The 24,806-nt window shown below is 56.4% G+C and overlaps 1 protein-coding gene across 1 annotated transcript in view; it reads right to left on the bottom strand.

Moving 5' to 3' along the window:
* The window catches only part of GSE1 (Gse1 coiled-coil protein), a 184,567-nt gene that overhangs the window by 60,609 nt on the left and 99,152 nt on the right, over nucleotides 1–24,806 (bottom strand). The window lies entirely within an intron of this gene.

Below are 24,806 nucleotides of genomic sequence, written 5' to 3'. Positions count from 1 at the left end.
AGCCTCCAGGCCCTCCAACCCACCATCTAACCCCTGACCCCAGCTACAGTTGCTAGAGGGGCCACAGGCCAGGGGAGCAGTCTAGCTGGAACTGCGTGGAATTGGAGCATCTAGACAGCTGTGGGGGCCCAGAGCAAACTCAACTGCCAGAGGTAGCCCACTTTCACACCAGCATCCCTGCCCCAGTCCATGTGCCCTGGAAAAATTGTGGTGGCTGGGTACCCATGGTCCCTCCACTGTCTAGAACCAACTCCTTTGAGCACTTGGTCAGGCCATAGGCTCTGAGCTACCTGGAATACTGGGCCTTGCCTAGATGGGACCCCCTGGGCCCCATATCCCAGAGAGGGTCACGAGGTTCCTGGAGGGCCCAAGTTCAGCTAAGACTCATCTTACTGAAAATAGGGGTTCTGGTCCCTGGGCACCCCCAGGAGAACTTTAAGATGATACCCAGCTGTTAACCCAAAACAAAGGCATTTCCCCCATCTTCTTTCCCTAAAACCCCTTCCTTTGATATGTAAAATCTCACCTTATTCCACCCTGCCTCACCTGGTTGTATTTTATACTGGGTTGAATAAAGAAAGTGCAGTTCTGGCTTTGGAAGGTGGGGTGGGGGCAACTGACTCCTTGATTCTTTCTTGACTGGCTTGTCTTATTACTCCATTGCTGCTACCCCGCTTCATTAGACATGTCTGCTTGGGGGTTGAAATAATGGTGTGTTGGGTGATCTCACAACATCTGGGGTTTTATTTTACAAGGACAGTGAGCATTGCTCTAGAGGACATGGGGTTCAAGGTCACTTGGGCACACAGACCTCTTTTGGTGACAGGAATGAGACCTGAACACAGAGCCAGGAGTAAGCTCCATGCACAGAGCCAGGAATGATCCCTGAGTACCCCTGAGTGTGTCACCAAACACCAAAATCCAAACCAAACAAAGCTATAGCCCCTCCTCCCCTGTGGCTCTCTAGCCCAGGAGATCATGATGGAACTGGGGGGGAAAGGGAGCAGAGGAAGGGGCCCCTAGGCCAGCCAAGGCTCTGAAGAACCAGTTGGGTTGTGAACTTCCCGTTTCACGACCTCCAAGGTCAAGTGCAGGGAAGCAGAAACAGGGTGCAGCTGGAGCTCATCAGCACCTCCTGGTAAACAGGGACCACAAGATGGTGGAGGGCCACAAGCTGGGGTTGGGGGGCACCAGTCCCCAGAACCGCAGGTCCAACATGGCCTCATGTTACCCCACCCCCATCTTCCTGCATAACCTTACCTGATGGTAAGACCTGCCCATTTCTGGGAGGGGTGTTTGGTAGGTAACAAAAGGATGGCCTGAGGGGGTGTAAGATGAATTCAGGGGGATTCAGCAGGAGATGGAAGAAGTAGCAGGAGACATGGCAGAAAGAGGTCGAGATGACAGGGCAGCTTAAAAAGGTTTAAGATTATGGGGCCGGGTAGGTGGCGCTGGAGGTAAGGTGTCTGCCTTGCAAGCGCTAGCCAAGGAAGGACCGCGGTTCAATCCCCCGGCGTCCCATATGGTCCCCCCAAGCCAGGGGCGATTTCTGAGCACATAGCCAGGAGTAACCCCTGAGCGTCAAACGGGTGTGGCCCAAAAACCAAAAAAAAAAAAAAAAAAAGGTTTAAGATTATAGGCCATACATGTTGGCCAGGGTCTTAATAAGGTTGATGTCTCCTGAAACCTGACTGTGGATCATTTCCTCACAGCTATCCTGAACCCTCAGATGTGCCGGCTGGAGAGAGCTGCAGGCACGTGGCCCGGGCCAGCAGAGAAAGGCCTCTCTATCCATCTCACCATCATCCACCTCCATCCAGAACTCCATAATTAATATCTGATTCAACAGCCTCAGACTCCAACTGGGCGCACACATGGTTCCCTGGAACCTCTGTCACTCCCAGGAAAAGGGGGTGATTCAGGCCAGCTCTACAGGAAACAAGGCCCTCTGTGGGGAAAAGTGTCCCTGGAGGGGTCTCTGCAACTGAGGCTCAGTCTGAGATGGTGCAGCCCAGCCCCAAAGTGCCCACGAGTCTCACATGTTGGGGCCCAGCACAGCCCACCCCTCCCCTATACCAGCTGCACCTGGGCCAGGGGCTTGGGCACCTTCCGGGATGAGGCCTTGGCAAATGGAATGGTAGGGATCCCCAGGCTCATAGACAAGATCCATAGCTGGAATGCTACCTGCCAAGGAGCATGGCTGAGCAGAGGCCTATGCACTTAACCCTGAACCCCTGGTGGGCTCAGTTCAGGGGATTGGCTAGGGGACGGTCCCAGCACCTTCAGACAAACCCCATTTCCCCCCGGCCGATGCAGGGGTGCTTTGGGCAGGCTGCATAAAAGCTGCAACTTAGGCCGCTCTAATTCCGAGGGCCCTGCTCTTTCTTTACTACAGCTTGGCTGGGGCTGCTTTCTGCAAGGGCAGCTGGGGCCCTGCAATTAGCTGAATAGGCATCTCTTGTCCCTGCAGAAGCACTCCTCTGCAGGTGTGACTAGGCTCCCTCACCCCTGAAATCCGTGGCACCCGCCGCCTGGACTAGCAGCACCCACAATTAAGTGCTTACAGTCATGTGGGTGAAGCCACAAGCACGGGCAGTTGGCGTGCAGTGGGGGCGGGTGCAGTGGGGGCGGGAGCAGACGCCCCCAAAGCCACACGATGCCTGAGAAATGCTGGGAAATGAAACGTCTTCTGTGATTGTTGTTCTGATGTCCATCCAGCTGGGAATAAGGACAGAGGCAAACAGGCCAATTAGGCACAGGCCTCATGCACGGAAACAGCAAAGCTCTTTAATTAAGGCTGCATGGAGGGGCTGGTGGGAGGCTGGGCTGGGGTGCACTGGGAAGCCACTTGGGCCAGGATGTCCTGGGGGGGTTGGGCGGGGTGTCAGTGTGGTATGGCAGCCGGTGGCCTGGGGAAGTGTCTGTATCCTGAACACCACACATCTGCTGCGCAGCCCAGGCCTTGGGGTGCAGTGCAAGATTACAGACTGCCTTTTTCTAAGGATTCCCTGTGAGTCGGGGTGAGTGTGCCCAGGCCCCTTGATCCAAGCACTGCATAGAGAAGAGATTCAGGGTGGGGGTGCAGGAGTAGCATCCCCAAGGGGACTCCGGCCTGCTGCCATATTGTCTGCAAACAATAAACACTCATGGTGAGAAATGGTGAGGCCAGGAGAGGGGCCAGATACCCGGACACACTCCAAGCAGAGCTGAAAGTGGGGGCAGAGGTGATATTCAGGTCATTATGAATCCACAGGTGGCTAGGCAGTCACAGGTAGCTTCGGAGCCTAGCCCCCAGCCATGAGGGAAGTTCTCTTCTGCCCTCCCCTGAGGCTCTGGGCAGCACATAGGGATGTGCCCTGAGTATATAGATCATGCCTGAGGTTCTGCTGGGGAACCCTCAGCTCAGCCCACCTGCCTCACAGCTTTTGCATGGGGAGGGCCTGACATCTGCAGCCTGTCCCACTCTTCATAGGTCCTCCACTTTGCTACCCCCAGTGTTGGCACTGCCTTAGGTTAGGGCTGTGGGCGCTGAGGCCCAGATCTAAAGAAATGAAGGGAAGAGGTAGGGAAGGAGGAAGGAAAGGAGGAAGGAAGAAAGAAAAGATGAGCAGGTTGGATAAACAGCCAAGGCATTGCTGTGGGTTGGACCATAGCCCAGATGGAAATATAGGGGTGTGGTGTGGGCCCCCATATCTGGGGTGCAGCAGTGCCCGACTGCCTCCTCCCCTCCCGTTTTAAGGCCAGGGACCCCTCATTCTGCTTCTGTTCAACAGTTCCTGCCCTAATCCCTGTGGCCTGGGCCCAGTCGGTACCCATTTGCCTCCAAGTGCCCTGGGACACCAGAAAGGGTAGGGGATGTCCCTTGTCTCAGGCACTGCAGGGGCAGAACTGGGGCCCAGTTTCATTTTCTTTTGTTTTGTTTCGAGGCCATAACCAGGGGTTACTCCTGGACTCGGGGGACACTATGGGATGCCATGGATAGAACCAAAGTCAGCTACATGCAAGGCAAATGCTCACCACTGTGCTCTGCTCTGGCCCTAGTTTTGATTCTGCCGTTTGCTTATATTTTGGCCTCTCTGGAAGCTATGCTGGGTGAAGGGATGCAGGGCCAGGATCTACCTGAGTCCTGAGTTCCCCAGGAACCCTCTGTCTCCCATGCTGCCTGCCCCACAGCTGCCCAGCTTGGTATCTAGAGGAGGGTGTGAGGCAAGCCAGGTCCAAACCAAAACCATGCAACCTGGGGAGACACCAGCCAGCACAGGGCTGCAGACCCTTGCAGGAAGGATCCCTGCCCCCCACACTGCTGGGTGGAGCTTCTCCTGGACAGGTTGCCCTGACCTCAGGGTGCCCACTTCCCCAGGAAGAGGGCAGGGCAGGCACAGCAACAGGCTAAGCCCCCGCCCCCGCCTACACAACCGCACACCAGGGTCTGTTTGTCAGCTGCCCCTGCTGTCCTGTCCCTCAGGGAAGTCCAACCCAGTCCCAGCAGGCAGGGAGCTGAGCCAAAAGGACTCTGGGGTCTGGGGTCCCTCCTCTTCTAGCCAGGCCAGTCTAGGGGCTGGGGAGCAGTCTCCAGGGAGCCTGGCTGGGGCAGGGGTCCAGCCTGCCCACTTCTGCTTCCCCCAATCTGTCCCTTATCAGCGCATCCAGCCGGAGCCAGGCTCTGCTGTCTCCTCCCTTGGGCCTGATAAGGGGTCACCTCACACCCTCCTTTTGCCCTCTGCGGCTGGGGTGAGGCTCCCCAGGGCACATAGAGAACGGGGTGGGGGAGATAGGATGTGCCAACCTGATGGAGGAGAAAGGAAAGGGGAGGGAAGTGGAGAAAAGGGGAGGAGAAAAGATGGGAGGGGGAGGAGAAGAGGGGGAGAGATGAAAAGAGAGGAGAGGGGAGGAGAGGAAAGAAAAAGGGACGGGGGGGGGGGGATGAAAGGGAAGAGAAGAAAGGAGAGAAAGCCCCCTCATAAAAGGCAGAACTCCACCCAGCCCCAGCCCTGCCAGCCCCACCACCTCCCAGCAGGCTGGGACAAACAGTGAGACATCACTGGGGCATGGTCACAGGTCAAGGTTGTGGGGAGAGGATCTAAGGCACGTGGATAACCCCCATAGAGGCTCCTGTAACCCTGAGAACCCTGGAAATGCCCGAGGGCAGGTGACCACCATGGGAATGTCTACTGTGTGAGGCAGGAGAGGCCTGAGTAGGAAAGAAGATTCTAGAAGGATGGCTCCAGGTCCCCCTGTCCAAGCTCTGTGGTTGCTCTAGACAGGCATCCTTATCCCTGGCCCTGTCCGAGGGCGCCAAGTCGGGCGTGTTGCTCTTCCCTGTGGCCTTCCCGTGTCCCTGGCCCATTGTCTGAGAGCCCAGGGACATCCGGTGTGTCCTGGGAGACCGGAGCCCCCACCCCCATTTCCTTGTGGTGAACTTTGAGGCTCTGGCCCAGCCTTTGATGGACAAACAGCATCTCTGGACACAGAGACATGGGGAGGGGGGGTTAGGGTTAGAGAGGAACTGGAGCAACAGCACAGAGGATAGGGCGTTTGCCTTGAATGTGCCAATCCAGGTTCGATCTCTGGCATCCCATAAGGCCTCCCCACCCAGGAGTCTGCCAGAAGTGATTTCTGAGTAGAGCCAGGAGTAAGCCCTGAGCACTGCCAGGTGTAGCCCAATAAACCAAACCAAAAAAAGTTTATTTCTTTATTTTGGATTTTTGGCCTCTGCCGGCATTGCTCAGTTCTGACTCCTGGCTCTGCACTCAGGAATCACTCCTGGGAGGCTTGGAGAAGCCCTATGAAATACTGGGGTCAGCTGCATGCAAGGAAAGTGCCCTCTCTGCTGTGCTCTCGCTCCAGCACCTCAAAAGTTGCTTCATCCATGCAGGAAGGGCTGGTCCTGGCCCCTGAATAGGTCATGCACTTGCCACATGTATCAGCTGTGCTACCCAAGGCTGGGGCTCCCGGGGACTGCCAGGTGGGGAGCTTTGATTTCTCCAGGGACTGAAGCAATAAGAAACGGTCCTCAGCCCTTCAGCCTGGGCTCCTCCTGGTGCTGGGGAGAAGGAGCAACCGCAGCAATTATTCCTCTCTCTCCTTGAGGAGCCTGGGCAAACCAGATTGCGTCACCCAAGGGCTGGTCTGGGCCCCTTCTGCTGCCTTGGGCGAACATAATTCCTGTCTGATCCTACCCAGGCACCAGGCAGAATGGGAGGTAGCGGATAATCCGTTTTACAGAGATTGATCAATAGTCCTAGGAGCCTTTAAATGGATCCTCAGGGCTCTGAGGAGCCCAGGCAGTCTGAGCTGGGAGGGGCTGAGAGGACAGCAGATGAGACCTTAGACAAAGCTCCCCACCCCATTGCCCAGCCCAGGTCACCCGAGCTTCAGTTTGTGGAAAGGGAACCTGAAATCAGCTATGTGTAAAATGACCAGAGCTGCAGCTTAGCAGCTGACCCACGTCTGATCCTTTGCATCCCAGATAGTCCTCCAAGCCAGGAGTCGATCCCTGAGTGCTGCTGTGGCCCCAGATAAGTGACTGTTTGGCTTGTTTGCTCCTGTTTGGGGGTCACATCCATGGTTCCCTCCGGAGCCATCCTTGCTCAGAACATGAGTGAAACTGAAATGAATGAAAACCTGGTTTACGGGGCCATATGGCACAGCAGGTAGGACATTTGCTTTGCACACGGTTGACCCGGGTTCGACCCCTGGCATCCCATAAGGTCCCCCCGAGCTTGCCAGGAGTAATTTCTGAGCACAGAGCCAGGAGTAACCCCTGAGAGCCACCAGGTGTGGCCCAAAAACCAAAATAAAAACAAAACTAAACAAAAACCCAAGCTGATTAACTATTTTTGTTCTGGTTTGGGGGGGCTGCATCCAAAGCTACTCCTAGCTTCATTTGGAGGCCTCCCCAGGCAAAATTCGAGAGCTGTGAATTGCTGGAGGTGGGGACCTAGTCTCCCCTCCACAAAACTGCTGCTCTTTGTTCTGTTTCCAATTTTTCCCCGCTGTGCCCTGGAGCTCCGGGCCACTTGCACTAATAATGCTACAATGCTGGGCTTAGGAGGCTAAGATCGCATGTTGGCCAGGGGTTGGGGAACTGGCAAACTGTGGATCAAACTCGGTGTTGGAGCTGCAACCGATTTCCTGAACTATCACCCCAGAGTCTGGTTCTAATTACTCCTGTGCTCCCGCAATTGCTCCCGCAATCCCTTCTTCAAACAGCAGCTGAACTGCAGGGACTGTGCTGTGACCCTCGCCTGACCCTGCACCCTACCCCACACCACCAGGACCACAATGTCCCTCTCTCAGTCCTGCCTCACAGTCACTGCACTTAATACTCTACCTGCGTCCAGCCCCTTCAGGCTTTCCCAAGTCCCAGTAACAGCCAGGGACTACTGGCTTGAGCCCTTTCCTGTCCTTGCAGGAATAGCCGGGGGCTCTGAGCAGACTTTATCCCTCCTGCCACCTACCCAGCACTTGCCGGGCTTTCCCACGGCAGATGCGTGAATGTCCTTCAACTGCCAGGGCACTTGTCAGCCAGCCTCTTAGTGTGGTGATGCTGAAGGGACTTACCTACCAGACTGCCTGCAGGGGGTCAAGAGCACTTTCCCTTCTCTTCACTGCTACCTGGCAAGCTCCTATTCAGCCTTTAAAACCCAGCAAGGAGGGGCCAGTGTGGTGGCACTAGAGGTAAGGTGTCTGCCTTGCCAGCGCTAGCCTAGGATAGACCGCGGTTTGATCCCCTGGCATCCCATATGGTCCCAAGCCAGGAGCGACTTCTGAGCACAAAGCCAGGAGTAACCCCTGAGCGTTACCGGATGTGGTCCAAAAACCAAAAAAAAAATAAACAAATAAAAAATAAAACCCAATGAGGAAACTCCCTCTATGGAAAACATTGCCCAACTGTCTCCGTCCTTCTCCCATATAGGAGGTCTCTTTGGGCAGACACTCCCTCCCACAGGTGTTCACGGAAGGACATGTGGCCTGTGCGCTAGGTTTTGGTCATATGATATGCTCTTCCTCCTCCCCCATGAGCTGGGGGGTGTCTCAGGACCACTGTGCTAATGCCTGGTTGGGGGTCAGGCAGACTCCAGGTGCCTTGTCATCCACCGAAGAGAAAGGTGGGATGAGCCCCCCAACTCCAACCCTCAGTCCTGCCTCTCCACACAGAGCACCCCCCAAATCACCATGGCCCCACCCTGAAGACCAAGACCCTGCATGACAACAGCACCCCCTGATAACCACAGTAAGCCCACCCCATGACAACTATGCCCCCCTCCAACCACGGCTACCCCAGCAGGGACTGGAAGGCTCCCCAGGGCGGAGTGAGCACCGAGACAGCCAAGAGACAGTGTTATGTGCCTGTATGCGAATCTTGTGTTCACATAATACATGTATTGCATGTGCATATACAAATGTGTATGTGCCTGCATGTGCTCAGTGGGGTGCGCTGGGTGTCACTGCCTGGGGCTGAGCCAGCTCTTAAAGACCTTGGTGGAGCCCTCAGGGCACCCAGCCAGACACACCAGTGCCATGGGAAGGTGGCACCTCCACTCTGTGCAGGTTTTTTGGGGGGGCGCGCCTGAGGGTTGCCTAAGCAAAGCTGTGAGCCCTGCAGGGAGGAACTTGTCCCCTGATTCCCCACAGGAGCCGAGTAGGTCGGGCAAAATCTCAGGGGGCTACACAATTTCAGGCAGGCCCCATAGATCTTACAATCCAGGCCTGGCTTGGGGGTATGACGGGAGGAGGCACAACTGCGGATATCACCTTCCCAGGGGCATAGGAGGGGTCATTGTTGAAGGCGCCTGCCCCTGCCTGATGCAACCTGGATCAGCTTAAAGCAGGGCCCAGGGGAGGACTTGTTTGTTCTGAGAGGGGAGCAGGGGAATGGGAAGGAGGGGAAGGGGGTCAGGGAAGAGGTGGGAAAAGGGGAGAGGTTCACCCTGCTGACCCCCAGAGGCACCCAGGAATTGGCCCAGGATGCTTGGGACCATCCAGGGGGCCTGGGAGACAGTCACAGAACCCAAGAGGACACATGTGTGCAGCCCTGCTGCCCGGCCCTATGAGACTCCCCAAGGTCCCTGGGACCCACCAGGCCTTTCATCAGCAGCACTGAGCCTAGAGCTTCTAGCTGCCTCAGGAATGACACATATGCACATGTGCGTCATGGTGCCACTTCCATGGCATCATACTTGGTCACACACAGGGTCAAAACAAACACACAATGACACACACAGGGTCACACACACACAAAGCCACCCAGTCCCACACCCCTGGTTTCCCACATTGTGGGGTCTCAGTTTCCCCATCACTCGGGAGGCTGTGAGGGTACAGACTCCCTCACAGGACAAAGCCCACCCAATTGCACCAGGTCCCAATGTCCCCAACCAAGGTGAGGTGTCCAGGACTAGGACACCTGTAGGGGAGCACCACCAGAGAGGTAGTGGCGGTGCAGAGATGTGGGGTGCTGTCCAGGGGATGTGGGCAGGCAGGGCTGGGTGGGCATCATTGATCTTGTGGCTGACGGCCAAGGCCACAGTGCTCAGGAGCTGGCAGCACAGACAGGGATCTCAGAGATGAGGGTGATGAGACAGACCCGTCACCCTGCACTAGTGTGTCAGGAGCCTGGCAAGTCGGGCACCCAAGGAGTGAGAAATCAGGGGCCCCAGCCCATCCTGGCTCCCTGAGAGGTTGTCCTAGGGGGCCTCCCAGGGCCTGTCCACCCTCCCTGAGCCTGGCTGCCTCGCCTAGAGGTCCCAGCACGTTCCAGCAAGGCAGCGTGGAGCAGTGGTTTAGGCCTTTGCAGTGGAAGCCCCAGGCTGTGGGCTGGAGTGGGATAGTGGATGGGCAGGCATAGTTGTGGGTGCTGGAGGTCGTATACAGTAGATGAGGCCCCTGGGCTCCAAGGTCTCTTCTCCCTGCATCCCAACAGTGTGACTGCAAGGAGACATGATGGAGGAGATGAGGATCCCCTGTCTCTAGGGCCCCAAGGGCCCCAAAGACTTACAAATGGGTTCCCTGAGAACAGATTCAGAATCCGAGGTTCCAGATCTCACCAGCCCTGTGGCCATGGAGGCCCGAGGCCTCATATCTGCTCTGGCGGTGGTGGGAGAGACAGTGGGGCTGGGGGCACAAGAGATGGTCCTTCTGCTTCCTGGAGGAGGGGGCTATAGGGAAGGGGCAAGGGGAGGGGCATAGGCAAAGGAAGATCACAGATTCATTGTAGGGCAAGCTTGGAAGTTCTCTGCTAGGGTGGGAGCACCCACATTCTAGGGGCCCATGCCTGCCTGCACCACCCAGGACCCCATGGATCAGTATTCTTCACACACACACACACACACACACACACACACACACACACACACACACACACCTGAGAGTATACCCAGATAGGGTGAGACAGAGAGGGTTGACCCCAGCATGGAGTCAGACTCAGCTTAGGGCAGCTGCAAATGGCTGGAAGTCGGGATACAGCATTTGAGCCAGCCACAAGCAGGTAGACTTTGGGTATCTACCAGGAGGGTGGCCCATGTCCCCCGTCCTTCGGCCTCCCCTGCAATTAAATCAGCTCTGAGGTCTCACCCGTGTTCCCAGGGTGACAGGGCCGGGGTGGGGGTCCAGCAGGCGCTGATGCAGGCGGCCCTTAATTTATTAGTGGAGTAATTGATGTTTGTATAAAGCGGCTCTTGGCTCCTGGGGCAGCCAGTGAGAACAATCGATCAGGTCCGGCTCAGGGAAAAAAAAAACCGATGGATCAAAGGCCCCCCAAAACCCTAGCGGGGCAAGCACATGGTGCTTTGAAGTCAAGGACTGGCCACACAGACAAAAGGGGTGTTAGGCTGTGCCACATAGGATTGTCACAGCACCTGTGACAACAGGTCGGTCCTCCCCATCCCACCCAGGTCCAGTTCTACTTCCGGTACCTTCCGTGTGGGGCTAGTTGGCATCCTGGACCTGACCAGAGTACATAGCTGGGGTGGCCAAGGCTGATGGATACCCCTGCCTTTGCCCTAGGTTGTGGGTGCTTCACACAGCTGTGCTCTTTGGGCCAGTGTTCCCGAGGCTGCTCCCAATGGTGGTTCCACCCCTTGAACACACACCTGTATGCATACATATAGTCACACTGAGCACATGCCCACCGTCACACATGTACACACATATGGTCAAACATGTATGCACACTGAGCACACACCAATAGCCACCCATAGACTCACCCATGGACAAATACCCATTTGAATATATACCCATAGCCACACATGTAGTCATGCTGTACACATACATTCATGATCACACATGTACATATCCATGGTCATATATGTACTCACCCATGTACCACTCTGAACACACCACATGCAGACATACACACCCTATACTCACACACATGCACACATGAGAAAATACCATACACTCACCCATGTGCACAGACCTGAGCACACAGCCACCCCCACACCCCCAGGGTCCTGCCCTGCAGTGCTGAGCCACATGGGGATTGGGGTCCCAAGAAAGGCACCATTTGAACATCCATTGTGGTAGCCAAGGTCCCCCCCACAGCCCTGTGGGGATGGGCCGGATAAGCAGCTGGGGTGGGGACAGGAGCTTACGCAGCCACCCTCTGAGTGCTCTAACTGGGAGAATGGGGGCCACAATCCTGTACTGGGCCCCCCCCCCCAGCAGGCTCCCAATATGGCGGATGCTGGCGGGGCTGAGCACGGCCGAGGCAGCACCACCAAGAGCTGCGTCTCCAGGGCCGGCAAAGTGGCTAAATTGGATCAATCCATCTTGGAAATGGCTCCTGTCAGGGCTGTCAGGGATATGGTCAGGGGCGCGGGCGGGAGGGGTGGGGGGGGGTGCGTAGGAGCAGCAGACAGTTCCCACCTGCGGGGCTCCCCAAGGAGCCACTCAGTGCATATGGTGCCAGCACCCAGCCCTGTGGTCAGCATGTAGTTACACTGTGACCACATCAGTCCTGTGGTCAGCGCCCAGGCTCTGTGGTCAGTGTCCAGGCTATGGCCGAGGCTGGCAGTGGCTCCTTGCGGAGGGGGGCACCCAGGTGCCTGATTGTGGGTCACAGCAAGTGAGATGCCACCCCGGCACTCCAGCAGGCTCGAAGGCCCCCATGTCACTGCTCCAGAGGGGCCTTGTCTCCATCAGTCCAGCTCAGACCCTCGTGATCTAAGGGGACTTTAGGTGTCCCCCAGGGTCCCTGCTCATGGGATCTGTACCAGAACCTAAGCCAAGTCCCATGTACAGGGCACACTCATGTCCAGCCACACCCACCCTGAGTGTCTATACCCCATTCACCCACACTCACAAGCATGTGTGTTCATGTACTGGGAGTGTTGCCCACATGAGCATGAATTGTACACACGTGTGGACATCCATACAAATGCAAGTGTGTGTATCCACGACTGCAAGTTTGTGGGTACGTACTTGTGCGGGCACACAAACATGTGTTCACATATGTTTAAGCATGGGCTGTACCCATGGCTGTTAGTGTGTGCATGTAAATATGCACACATTCTCAAACATGTGATGTGTTGACTGCACACAGCCAACTATATCTGGGAGGGCAGGTCTGAGTGGGTCAGGGCGGGTCAGGGTGGGAGTGTGGGTGGGTTGGGGCCGGTCTCTCTGCAAAGGCCAAGCTCAGGCGCCAGTGGAACACCCTTCGTAGCCTCTTGACAGGAAGGAGCAGACTGACAGACTAGGCAGGAAGGCAGCCCCCAGCCCCATCCAGAACCCTGGGGACCCCCTGCTCCAGCATGAAGGGCTGCCTGGAGGAGTAGACTTGGTGGGCAGTGGGGTGGAGGTGCCCAATGGGTGGGCAGTGGCTCCCCAGACCCTGGTGCTTCTGACCCCCCTAATGACCATGTGTGTCTTGCTCTGATCCAATTAAACACCCAGCTTGGCCGATGCTTCTGCCATGCTTATTTACCTGCTTCTAATGGGTGGGCAGGGAGTGGGGGTCTTGCCTCAAATGCAGCCATGCGCCTGACAGCTTTTAAAGACGGGACTGGGGACCCTCAGCTTCCTAATTACAGGCCTGTCAGGCCTGCCAGGGTGACGGCGCCTCCTCCTCCGGGTGACACTTCTGTCCAGATAGAAAATTTAAGCTCAGCCCCGACAGTTAAGGTTAAAAATACTGCTGGGGCCGAGGCCAGGAGCAGCCTGTGGGGTGCTGCTGCGTTTAATTAATTGGACGGCGGCAATCAGCGCTTGAGGCCGTAATTACAGGCGGCCAAAGGCGGGGAGGGGGGGTTCTCCGTGTCTTACAGCTGTAATTTCGCGGGGCCCTGACCTGGCTCTGAGCAGGGCCGGCTCCTGCCCAGCTCCGACCGCTTCATTAGGCGGCCTGATTTGTGAGCGAGCGGTGGGGCCAGGCGGGGCTGCGCGGGCGGGAGGCGGGGGATTGGGAACACACCTGCTCTGGCAGGCCCAGCTGTGGGCGGTTGGACCGTTGGTGCTGGGAGACATGGCCAGAAAGGAGTCACCCTAGGTGATAGACTCAGTCACCCAGTGTGGCTACCCTGCCCTGGGTACTCTGTACTGCTGAGCCCTCGGTTCCCCCAAGTCCAAGTCTTCAACCAATGGGTGGGTGAGCCGAAAGACAGGGCACCTGAGTCTGACCAGCCAGTTCCCCTGGGAACCTCCCACTGCATGCCTTGGAAACTTGGGGGGAGGAGAGAGCCTGCCCTCTAGTGTGCCTCAGTTTCCCTCTAGTCAAGCAGGAATCCTGTTCCTGTTTATACCTGGGTTGAGGAGACTCATGGTGGTCATACTAAATGACGCTCCTGGGGGTGGCTGACCTGAAGGTGCAGGGCCAGGGCTTTGTGTCCACCACCAAACCCGGCCTCAGTCTACACCTCCACAGGCCATTTCTGTAGCCTCCATATGCCCCTCACTGTTCCTGAGCCACTGAGACCCTTGTTTCAACCCTTGCCTCCCCCTTATGGGTCCTCCTGTCAAGAAGAGTGAGTGCTTTTAGGCATCACCACATGCATCTCCCAGCATGCACTGCAGCTCAGCCTGAGCCAGGGAGGCAAGTTCTTCTTTGTTTGTTTGTTTGTTTGAGTTCTGGAGTTGTACTGGACAGTGCTTGGGGATTCCTCCTGGCGGGTTGGGGGATCACATGGGGTTTAAGGCAACCAATCCAAACCACATGCAAGTCTGGATGTTAGCTTCTGTACTACCTCTCTGGCCACTTTTGGTTTCGGATGAAATTTGGTTTGGCTTGTTGCTTTGGGGCACTGTGCTCAGGGATGACTCCTGGGTTCTGTGCTCAGGGCTGACTTCTGGCTCAGTGCTCAGGGATCACCCTGACAAGGCTCATGGAATGCAGTAGATCAAAATATGGTGGGTTGTGCCTTAACCCTTGTACTCCCTAGGGGCACTTTTCTTTGGAACAAAGGACCTTAGGGATGCTACTTATGCATCAGCCTAGGGCAGAGTGAGGGCTTCTAACCCAGCCTGAGTGGTCCGACAGAAAGGGGAAGATGGCTACAGAAGCTGGAGCACCTGACCTGTAGGCCCAGGATGGGCTGACCCCTGAGTGCTGAACCTTCAGACCCAAGGGGGCTAGGGCTTCAGGACTGGGGGGAAGCCAGGGCTCTTCCTGAGCTGCCTGGGTGTGGCCTCCCAAATAAAATCAGCAGGACTGGCCCCTGCACCCCAGCATCACTGGGGTGCCCCTAAAAGAAAAGGGGTGCAAGGGAGCCCCCTGAGGGGAAGCACTGGTGAAGCTGGTGCCTTGGGCCACAGGCCCAAGGGATGAAGGAGGAGACAGAGACAGGAAGGGTCTGGACCTGCCTCCCCCCCAGTTCTGAGGGCACATGTCTCTATTGTTAAAATCTCCAGGAGGTTGCCAGGGCAGCCAAGCATGAGGAGGGGCTGAGGCCATGATTTTAGTGGGGGGACAGATCCATTTCTACAGTCCTGTCTCTCTCAGCGGAGCCAGACCGGGGTGTGTGTGTGTGTGTGTGTGTGTGTGTGTGTGTGTGTGTGTGTGTGTGTGTGTGTGCGTGTGTGTGTGTGTGTGTGTGAGCAGGAGCTTGTTTATGAAGAATCAGGGCAGGGGCTGGGGCTCCACAGAGCTTCTGGGGCGAGTGATTTATTTCAGCCAATTACCCCTCGACTTCCCTGCAGGACCCCCGTCATTGATTGAACCTATTGAAAACAAATTAGCAGCACGGGAGACAAAGCTCAGCTCATCTCCCGGGGGTGTCGTGCAGCCACCCACAGCCTGCAGGCTCTGTACCCCACACACCATGCCAAGGGCTTAGGGGGCATGGTGGGGGCAGTCATGTTGACCCCCGTGCACTTAGCGGAGTCAACAGGCTGAGCACCCAACGCACCTCCCACCTCTCCCACCCTCCCGTCCCTCTCCCACCCTCCCGTCCCTCTCCCGCCCCACACCCCAGACATGGAGGCGCCACTCGCTCAGTTGCTGTTCTGGGGCACCTGGGGGGGGGGTCACGGGCCTGTGGGTGGGTGTCTGGGGCTGTCTGCAGGGCCTCCTGTTGCTCCGGCTGCCTCACAGGGTAGGTGGGCACCTGTGTCTGCACCTGTGTGTCTGCATGTGTGTACATGTGTACCATGTGTGCTTCATATACTACCATGTGGGCTGCCATATGCAGTCTGTGCTCATGAGATAGGAACAGTATAGTGAGCAGAGTAACCATGTGCTCTACCAGTGTACCTACAGTGCAATATACGTTGTATAGGTGAGCACACATGGGCACACGTGTGTCCGATGCATCTCTCAGTGTGCCATGTATGTTTTCATGTGATGTGAACAGGTGTGTGGGCATGCTATGTCATGCACATACATGTTGCTGTGTGATTATAACCTTGTGCTGGCATGCTCATGTAAGCTCTGGATCATTCATCTGTGTGCTCTTGTGTGTGCCTGAATTTGGACACAGAATGCACCACATACCCATGTAACATGTACATAGGGCTCCAGCTCTATGTGTACAAATGCGCCTTGGACACATGAATGCACTTGTACAGTCTCTCAGGCCTGAAGTATGGAAATGAGGGAAATAGTACTGTGAAGGGAGTGCAGAGCTGGGTGGAGGGATGCGTGTATCTGCAGGGTGGATGGGGGCAGTGAGGCCGCTCTCCAGAGAGGTGCCCCCTAGCCTTGTCCTAGCTACACATGGTTCTCACAGGCCTGCCTGGTTGCACTCAGAGACAAAGGTTTAGCCAAGGGGCCAGAGTGAGAGCACAGTAGAGCACAGTTGTATTGCACTCAGCCAACCAGGGTTCGATCCCCAGCATCCCATAGTGTACCCCGAGCACTGCCAGAGTAATTTTTGAGTGCAAAGCCAGGAGTAATCCAACAGCCACAGTGTGTGGCCCAAACTTCCGTCAAAACAAACAAACAAAAACAAAGGTTTGGCTGAGATGTTGAGAGCAGAGAGTGGCCAGCAGCACATTCGACCTGACATGCCCAGAGGGAAAACTGAGGCCCGAACTGCCTCAGGCTGTGAGACCCAAGTCCTTGTGCAGATGGATCTAGGAGAAAGAGACCGTGAGGGTCCTACAAGTGTATCCTGAGCCCCCAACTAGCCTGGCCTCAGTGGCACATTCTAGAACCTTTTACAAACAAATCACTCTTTGCTCCTGACAGCTCCTGATCCTTCAACTCTGTCACCTTCTCCCCAATACCACTGCTGCCCCTGCAAAAAACCACTCTATGGACACAAGTTTGGCAGGAGGGAGACCCGGGGCTGGACCCCCAGCACTGCCAGGTATGATCCTGGCAAACAGAGACAGAAACAAGTCACCACATCAGTGTCTGTCCACTGCAGATGCACCCACAGGCCGACTAGCCACCCCTCCCCTGCCTGCTGCCTCTCAGCCCCTTTGGGGGGGCTCCTGGGCAGTCCTATTTCCCCTGCAGAGTGTACCCCCTCCAGAGGGTCATTGTTGACACTAAGCCGAGTTCCCTGTGCAAACGAATTGCTCAGGGCAGGAACCTGTGGTCACAATTCCCTGCGGGCGGCTGGCGCCATCACTCATCCCTGCGCTCAGAGGAGATGGATGGTTCTGGGAATTGCCACAGGCTGCAAAGTGGGGACCTTTCACCTCGAGAACGCGGGGTCAAGTCACTGTCAGGGCGGCCCCAGCCCTGGGGAAATGAAGCAGGAGACCCCTGCCCCCACCCCGCGCCCTGAACATCCCTGCCGGCCGCCTGGGGAAGATGGATGTGCTGGGCAGGTGTTCAAGTTCTGACTGATGAGGTCGTGGGGCACAGGGCGAAGGATGGACAAGCCATGGGACAAGCTGCAGCTCTGGGGTCTCCCACCATCCCCTCCCCGACACTCCCTGGTGTTGCTTGGTTCTTTGGACATAGCAAGAGGGGCTCACAGGGCTCTTACTGGGGAAAGGCCTGGAGGCCTTGGGCTGAGCGCCTATGGGGCGGGGGGGTGGGGTGGGGTGGGGTGGGGGGGGAGAGACAGGCAGCAAGTGATGGGGCTGGTATCCTGCCCTATGCACATGTGTCTGTGTGTATCTGTGTATCTATGTGAACATCCGTGTGTTTGTGTGTCTTTGTGTGCCTGTGCATATCTATCTATGTGTGTTCTTTCTCTCCTTCCTTGGGCCCTCCGCCCAGAAAACTGGGGGAACTTCCAGGTCATCTTGCTAATGGCAGCTGAGCTTTGGGGCCACAGACCAAGTGAAAGGCCTGGTTCATCTCCCTGACCTGACCCGGGACCCTGGAACCCTAGAAGGGCCATGGGCTGTGGCCTGAATAATTCAGAGCTGGAAAGAACTCAGAGTTCTGGGGGAGACACTCCAGATGCCTCTTGCCTGCACCCTGAGACCCAGCCTGGGGTCCCTGTCCAGAGCTACCACAGAGAGCACTTCTTTCTCATTCCACGGAGGCCTGAGACTCCCTCAGAGGCTAGAACTGGAACCGTGGGTGAGTGAGACACAGGCCCCAGGACAGACCGGAGGCTCCCGGACAGGACAGTGTATACTCAGGAAAAGAGGGTGAAGGGCTTCTTTTTCGCTTGTTTGGGCCATGTTCAGAGGTACTCCAGGGTTACTCCTAAGAGGCCAGAGAGCCTAGTACCAGAAAACATCTCTGTTTCTGCCCGACTCTCTAGTCTCTTTCTTTTTTATTTTTAATTCTTTTTAATTTTTATTTCTCTTTAGTCTCCTGGCTAGGCCTTCCTAGCATTGCCACCACCAGGCAGACCACCAGACACGCTGCCTCATTCAGACATGACTCTGCAACATCCGGGTGTCCCTCAGCCCTGATGACCCTGTGCCACAAACAGATGCTTAAAGTAGGTTTGATGGGCTGGAGAGACAGCATGGAGGTAGGGCATTTTTGCCTTGCATGCAGAAGGACGGTGGTTTGAATCCTAGCATCCCATATGGACCCCCGAGCCTGCCAGGAGCAATTTCTGAGCCTAGAGCCAGGAGTAACCTCTGAGAACTGCCAGGTATGACCCAAAAACAAACAAACAAACAAACAAACAAAAATGTAGGTTTGACAAGTACCACGATATTTGGGCCAGGTGAGCTCGAGGTAACAGTAAGCCAGGGAAGCCCCTGGGCAGACCCTAGAGGCCCAAGAGTGGGTGAGATCCCGGACACTGGGGCATAAGGGCAGCCCTCTGTCCCTCTGTCCCTCCATCTGTTCAAACCATCTCTCTCTCCCATCCCTCTATCCCTCTGTGCTTGCCTCTCGCGCCTCCTTGGCCCTGGCAGTCTGCCCATAGTCGCACAAGTGCCACGGCTCTCTCCAAAGTCACAGCCCCCACCCCCAGCACTCTCTCGGGAATAAGCTGAGCTCTTTGCCTGTTCCCAGGCCTAGCGGCCTCCCTGCATCTCAAGAGCATCCCCCAGGCGCCATAAAGCTGGGGAAGAAGCCAGCAAAATTCAGGTCCCTCTCCTGGGCCCACAGGCTATCCCTGGAGAGGCTCACTCTGCCCGCAGCCCAGCAGCTGCCAGCAGGGAAGTGGAGGGAGGAGGTGGAGAAACAGAAACAACAGGAGATGCTGCTGACCTGGGGCTCCTGGGGGGGGAGACCCCTGCACCCCACTTACACAGCAAACACAGGAACCAGCAGGGCTGGAGGGCAGTGGAAGGAGGAGATGCCTGCTCTGTGGTCAGGATGGGGAGCACGACCCCCCAGCATTAATGCGACCAGAGACACACGCTAATCAGCCAGACCGGCACCCAGCTCGATTCAAATTGATTCACTGAGCCTGGAAATGGATACAAATGTGATTAAAGGCTTTTATTTTACATAGGTTCTCCGGAAAATGATTTACATCAATCGTCCGGCTGGCCCCACATTACTAGTAGTTTCCTCTTACACTGAAGGAAACGGAGTGCCGAGCACTGTGGGGATGTCTGGACCCCTCCCGCCCAGCCTGAGAAGCAAAACTGGGGACCCTCAAACCAGCTGGCCCACCTGCCTGGCCCCTTTGGGAGGGCAGCAAGGTGTGGGAGAGAGCGAGCATTGTCACAGTAACAGCCCACCCCTCCAGGTGGTGCCTCAGTGTTTGGGGGCACCCTAAGAAAGGTGCCAGAAGGAAACTGCAGGGAAATCCTTGCTCCATCCACCATATTCTGCACAGATGGAATCCAGAGATCCATCAGGAAGCAGCATCTTCTGAGGCAGAAGTGTCTGACCAGTCCCTTGAGGTCTCCCTGGCACTGACACAGAAACACCCGAGCACTGAGCAGGGTCCTGGGCTGCCTGGCAAACAGTACCCCGGGCACGGGCCAGTACTGAGCTCCTGGATGTTACTGGGAGCTGTAGACTTCAAACTACATGTTCTGGAGAACTCCCAAGTCTCAACAGAGGGTTTCTAGCCCTACCTCTTGCAGCCCTGGGGGCCCCAGGCAGCCTTGGTGTGGCTGTGTCCCCCTCTGCTGCCACCATGGTTTCAAGCTCCATCCATCCGTCTCCCCTTACAAGCTCTTGGTTCCTGGACGAAATCCATCTTGGGTCTGCATGGTGGGGGATTTAGTCTTACTCTAGGGCCTTGGTCCCAGGACCCAGAAGTGAGCACAGACACATGGGGATCCCTGCTCGGCATGCTCGGCAGGCGCAGCCAGGGATGGGCTGCACAGGGAAGGGGCAGCAACGAAGAGGGAGCACAGGAGTGGATAACAGCGGGGCTGGGATGGTTTCTCGGGTACTCATTGAAGGTCAGATATGTCCTGGCAGCTAGTTCCCCTGACCTGCTCCTTCTAGAAGTTTCTATGGCCAAGTGTAGGCAGAGTGAGGGGACACTCCAGCAAGAGCTGTGTTCTGTGAGGTTGAAATCACAGTCTAGAGATCAGAACAGCTGAGACCCCATGCCAAGGGGGGGTGCCATAGGACCCCATGTCTCCAGTGCTCTCAGCCAATGTGCACCCCTCACACAGCATCTCCAGGCTGGGCGGTCAGCTGCTCAGAGGGGAACAGGGACCTCCTAGATACGAAGGCTCCCTCCAGGGGACACTCCATCCCTTAGCCTGTGTGACCCCCCCAACCCACCCACAGCAGGGCAGGCAAGGTCACACAGGCCAAGGCCACACCTAAAGGGGCGTGTCTGTTCTAGGCCACACCCACCCCAAAGGGTCATTACTTCAGGCCACATCCACTGAAGGCTGCAGGCCACACTTGCTAAGGGCTTGTCTGATACAGGCCACAGCCACCCCAGGATGCACCTGTTCAAGGTCATGGCCTCCCCTCAGGATTATGTCCCAGTTCTGGCTTTTTTACTTGGTCCCTTGTGGGTGGCAGGAGTCTAAGAACTCTGGGGCAGTGGGGCTGCCCCCTTTCCACTCTGCCTGGCAGCCCCACTCCAGGGCTGGGTGGCATCTGGCAACCTCTGACAGTCCCCAGTCCTGTACACAGGATGCAGTGCCTATTCTGCATAAAGCGGCCCCAGGAGACTGTCTCCTGCTCCTTCAGGATCACAGACAGCCCCAAATCCCCACAGGAGAAAGCAGAAAGCAGTCCCATTCTCCCGTGGTCTGAACCCTGGGCCCTGAGGTTGATACAGGCACCAATTGGCAAGATGCATGAGCAACGGCACCGGAAGGCACATGGGGCGCAAGGCACTACCCCAGAAGACTGCCACTGCAGCAGAAAGGGGCCGAGGTAGCAGGTCCCCGAAGGCAGGGGCAGATGCAAGAGGCGGTCGTGGAGACCATCCTGTGAGGAAACCAGAGCAGAGCAACACCCAGAATATTCTAGGATGGCAATATCATCCTTTCTGTCCATCCAACAGAAGCTTCTGGGCCCCAACTGACTCTCTCAAATGCTGAGTGGGATGGGTGGTGCGGGGCAGGGCAGGAGACAGTGCCGGTGTCCCTGGGGATGGTGGCACCAGGCTCCCAATTATAGGAACAATTAGGGCAGCGCCAGCATGGCCGAGCTCAGCGCCACCTCCAGGGCTACCACTGGTGGTGAGTCCTGGGAAAGCTTGAGCACTAATGGCATGAACAGGCTCATTAGCTGGGAATCCATCTGGCCTTAATGCAGTGCTCGCCAGCCCAAGAAGCATGTGGTGGGCAGGGGAGAGCACTCATGGAAACGCAGGGCACCAGGGGCCACCGCCTGGACTCCAGCTAAGGGCAGCCATGCTGGGCACCGACCTCCATGTGCCCACAGGTGAGCACCTGGCTATTCAGGCCTACACCGGTCAGGGTGGTACAGCACAAAGATTGACCTGTCCCTAGGGAACCTCAGTTCCATAGTAGAGGGGGTCTCTGGGAACAGCACATTGTAGAGTCTAGAGAGGGTCTCTTGGTTCTGTCTGTGTCTGAGGGGGTCAGGCCGAAGGTCTTTGAGCAGGGGGAGTCCTCAGGCTGGATTCAGGGTCCCTGAGTGGGGACTGATTGCAGGGAAGGCACAGAAAAGACCATGGTTGGGGCAGAGATAGAAGCAGGGCAAGGGCTGTGGAAATGACACCAGGTCATAGCCGGAGCAGTTGGTCCTTTCTCCCCTACATCCTCCTTTTCCTTCTCTTCCCCTTTATTTGGGGGGGTGGGGTGGATCACACCGGGAAGCACTCAGGAGTCACTCCTAGGAGGCTCGGGGACCATATGGGATGCTGGAGATTGAACCCGGTCCGTCCCAGGTCTGCTACGTGCAAGGCAAATGCCTTACAGCTGTGCTATAACTCCTGTCCCCATCCCTTCCTCCTTCTCTTGCTCCTCCACTTGCTCCTCCTCCTTCTTCTTTTTCTTCTTCTCCACCTCTTCCCCACACACCTCTGCATGCATACCTCCTGCATAGGCACCCCAGGGCCCCTCTCTCCTATCTGCTTACTCAAAACCCTTCCAAAAGTCCACCTGTTATTGTGTGTGTGTGTGTGTGTGTGTGTGTGTGTGTGTGTGTGTGTGTGTGTGTGTGTGTGTGTCCCCTGTGGGATGCCAAGAATTGAACCTGGGTTGGTGCATGTTAGGCAAATACCCTCCCCACTGTGCTATTGTTCTGGTTTCTGGTTTTGTTTTTTGTTTGTTTGTTTGTTTGTTTGTTTTGTTTTGCTTTTTGGGCCATACCCAGTGACACTCAGGGGTTACTCCTGGCTATATGCTCAGAAATCGCTCCTGGCTTGGGGGCCATATGAGAAACTGGGGGATCAAACCCTGGTCCGTCCTAGGTTAGCGCATGCAAGGCAGACACCTTACTGCTTGCGCCACTGCTCCAGCCCCTGTTTTTTAAGCAAAGGTTTTTTTTTGTTTTTTTTGTTTTTTTGGTTTTTGGGCCACACCCGTTTGATGCTCAGTGGTTACTCCTGGCTTTGCGCTCAGAAGTCACTCCTGGCTTGGGGGGACCATATGGGACACCGGGGGATCGAACCGCGGTCCGTCCTACGCTAGCGCTTGCAAGGCAGACACCTTACCTCTAGCGCCACCTTCCCGGCCTTAAGGTTTAATTTAGAAAACAGAGAAGGTGGGAGCAAGAGTCTCACAGAGCTGGGAGAGACCAGGCACCAAGCTTGGGTATGAGGACTCCACAACCATTCTGTGACACCCACTGTCTGCCCACTCTAGGCCCAAGTCCTGTCTGGAGGGACATGGTCATGTGGAGATTGGCTCCTTCTTAACACAGGATGGGGGCCCAGGGGTCTTCACTACTACCAGTTCCTGTGCTCCCAAAGGTCTGGGGATCCTCACCCCCTACAGACCCTTAGTCTATCCATCCCTGCCCAGCCCTGGGCCCAGGGCTGTCCCGGGGAGGCCACTGTCTCTGCCTCGTCAATTATTCAAGGCCATGCGCCCTTATTTAAAGTCTAGTTCAGCATCCCGGCCTCACGGAGCCTGGAGCCCATTAATTAAGCAGGTGGGGCCCCTGCCAGGCACAGCTGCTGGGACACCCGATCCCTCGAGGCTGGGTGGGAAGTGAGGTGCGGGAGCACCATTCCTGGGCACAGGTGCCCACAGCCCCACTGACATTCATGTGAAGAACCTGAGGTGGGGAGGAGGGTCTCATCCTGGGCTGGGGGCCACAGTGAGGGGGGCCTTGTATCTGGGTCTCATGCTGCTCCCCCACTGCGACCAGCAACAGCAAGTCCAAGGCAGTGCAGAAGGTGGGACAGGAACTTGCCAGGGCCTCACCTGGCCCCCATGACAGGTGGGAAAATGAAGGCATGGGGAGCAGAGGGACTCTCCCAGGGGGGACATTCCAAAGCTAAGCTCAGACTGGCATGGGTGACTCCCAAGGGTATCCTCAGGCCCTTGTAGGGTCCCACACTCACTTTCACACATACACTCATAAAACTCACAGTCATATAACATATGTTCATACAATATACCTGCACTCACTTAATCATATAACACTCATATAACCATACACACAGTCATACACACTAATACAACTCAGTCACACAACACACACACACATACACTCATATACCCACATACCATACCCAGGACGCCTAAATCCCTAGGGAGGAAGAGGAGTGAGAGTGGCAGGGGGTGGCAGTGACACCCGAGGAGGAGGCAGGGGGGGGGCCGAGGTCTCCGCATGGGCTCTGGGTCCCAGGGGACACGCGGCTCAGGTGGAGCCCAGCTGCCGGGAGATTATTATTTCAGGGGGGGTGGGTGTAGAAATCAAGGGGACTCCACCCCCTGGACAGTGCTGGATGGACTGTCTGAAGCTGACCCCCCACACCTGCTGGCAGGGCTTTAGGGTGAATGCCAGGAGGGAACAGCAGCCTCGATTCTGGGGAGACACTCGGACACGGGCTCATGGTAGGGGTCAGCCCCAGACAATGACAGGGCCTCCAGTAGGCCCTGGATGGGCATGAGGAACAGATCTGAGTCCCTTGGGCTCCATCAGGGCCCCCAGTGTGGCAGTGTAGGATGGATTCAACCAGTCACACAGCAGCAAACCAACTATCGAGCCAGCTTGTGGGGAGTCAGGACCAGCAACTGATATCCCACAGGCCACGGGGGGCTGTGGCTGTGCGTGGCTGGGGATGCTGGGACAGCAGGAGGCAGCAGCCTGGCCAGTGTACCCCACCCCAAGTCAGAGGATGTGCGAGGAGTCCCTGAGGCACACCATATTCCCCCCTCCGACTCCCACACCAGCCCAGGGTCTGCAGGATGCTCCCAGCAGGACAGCCACATACGGAATCTTCGAGAATCCCAGAAACACCCAGGACCTTGCCAAGTACAGCCTCCCCACCAGGCTCACCCAGAACCTTCTAGCACAGCCTGCAAGGTGCCAGTCATAAGGACTGAGCCTTGGTCAAGTTCCAGCAGGTTGTTCCAGCAGGTTGTCTGAGAGACGGCACGAGGTGAGATGTTTGCTTTGCACAAGGCCAACCTTGGTCTGACCCGAAGCACTG

Source organism: Suncus etruscus, chromosome 14 (genome assembly GCF_024139225.1).
Source record: "Suncus etruscus isolate mSunEtr1 chromosome 14, mSunEtr1.pri.cur, whole genome shotgun sequence".
In the NCBI taxonomy this organism is placed as follows: domain Eukaryota; kingdom Metazoa; phylum Chordata; class Mammalia; order Eulipotyphla; family Soricidae; genus Suncus; species Suncus etruscus.
Note: the sequence above shows the minus strand (reverse complement) of the source record. Positions and strands in the feature narration are given on the sequence as shown.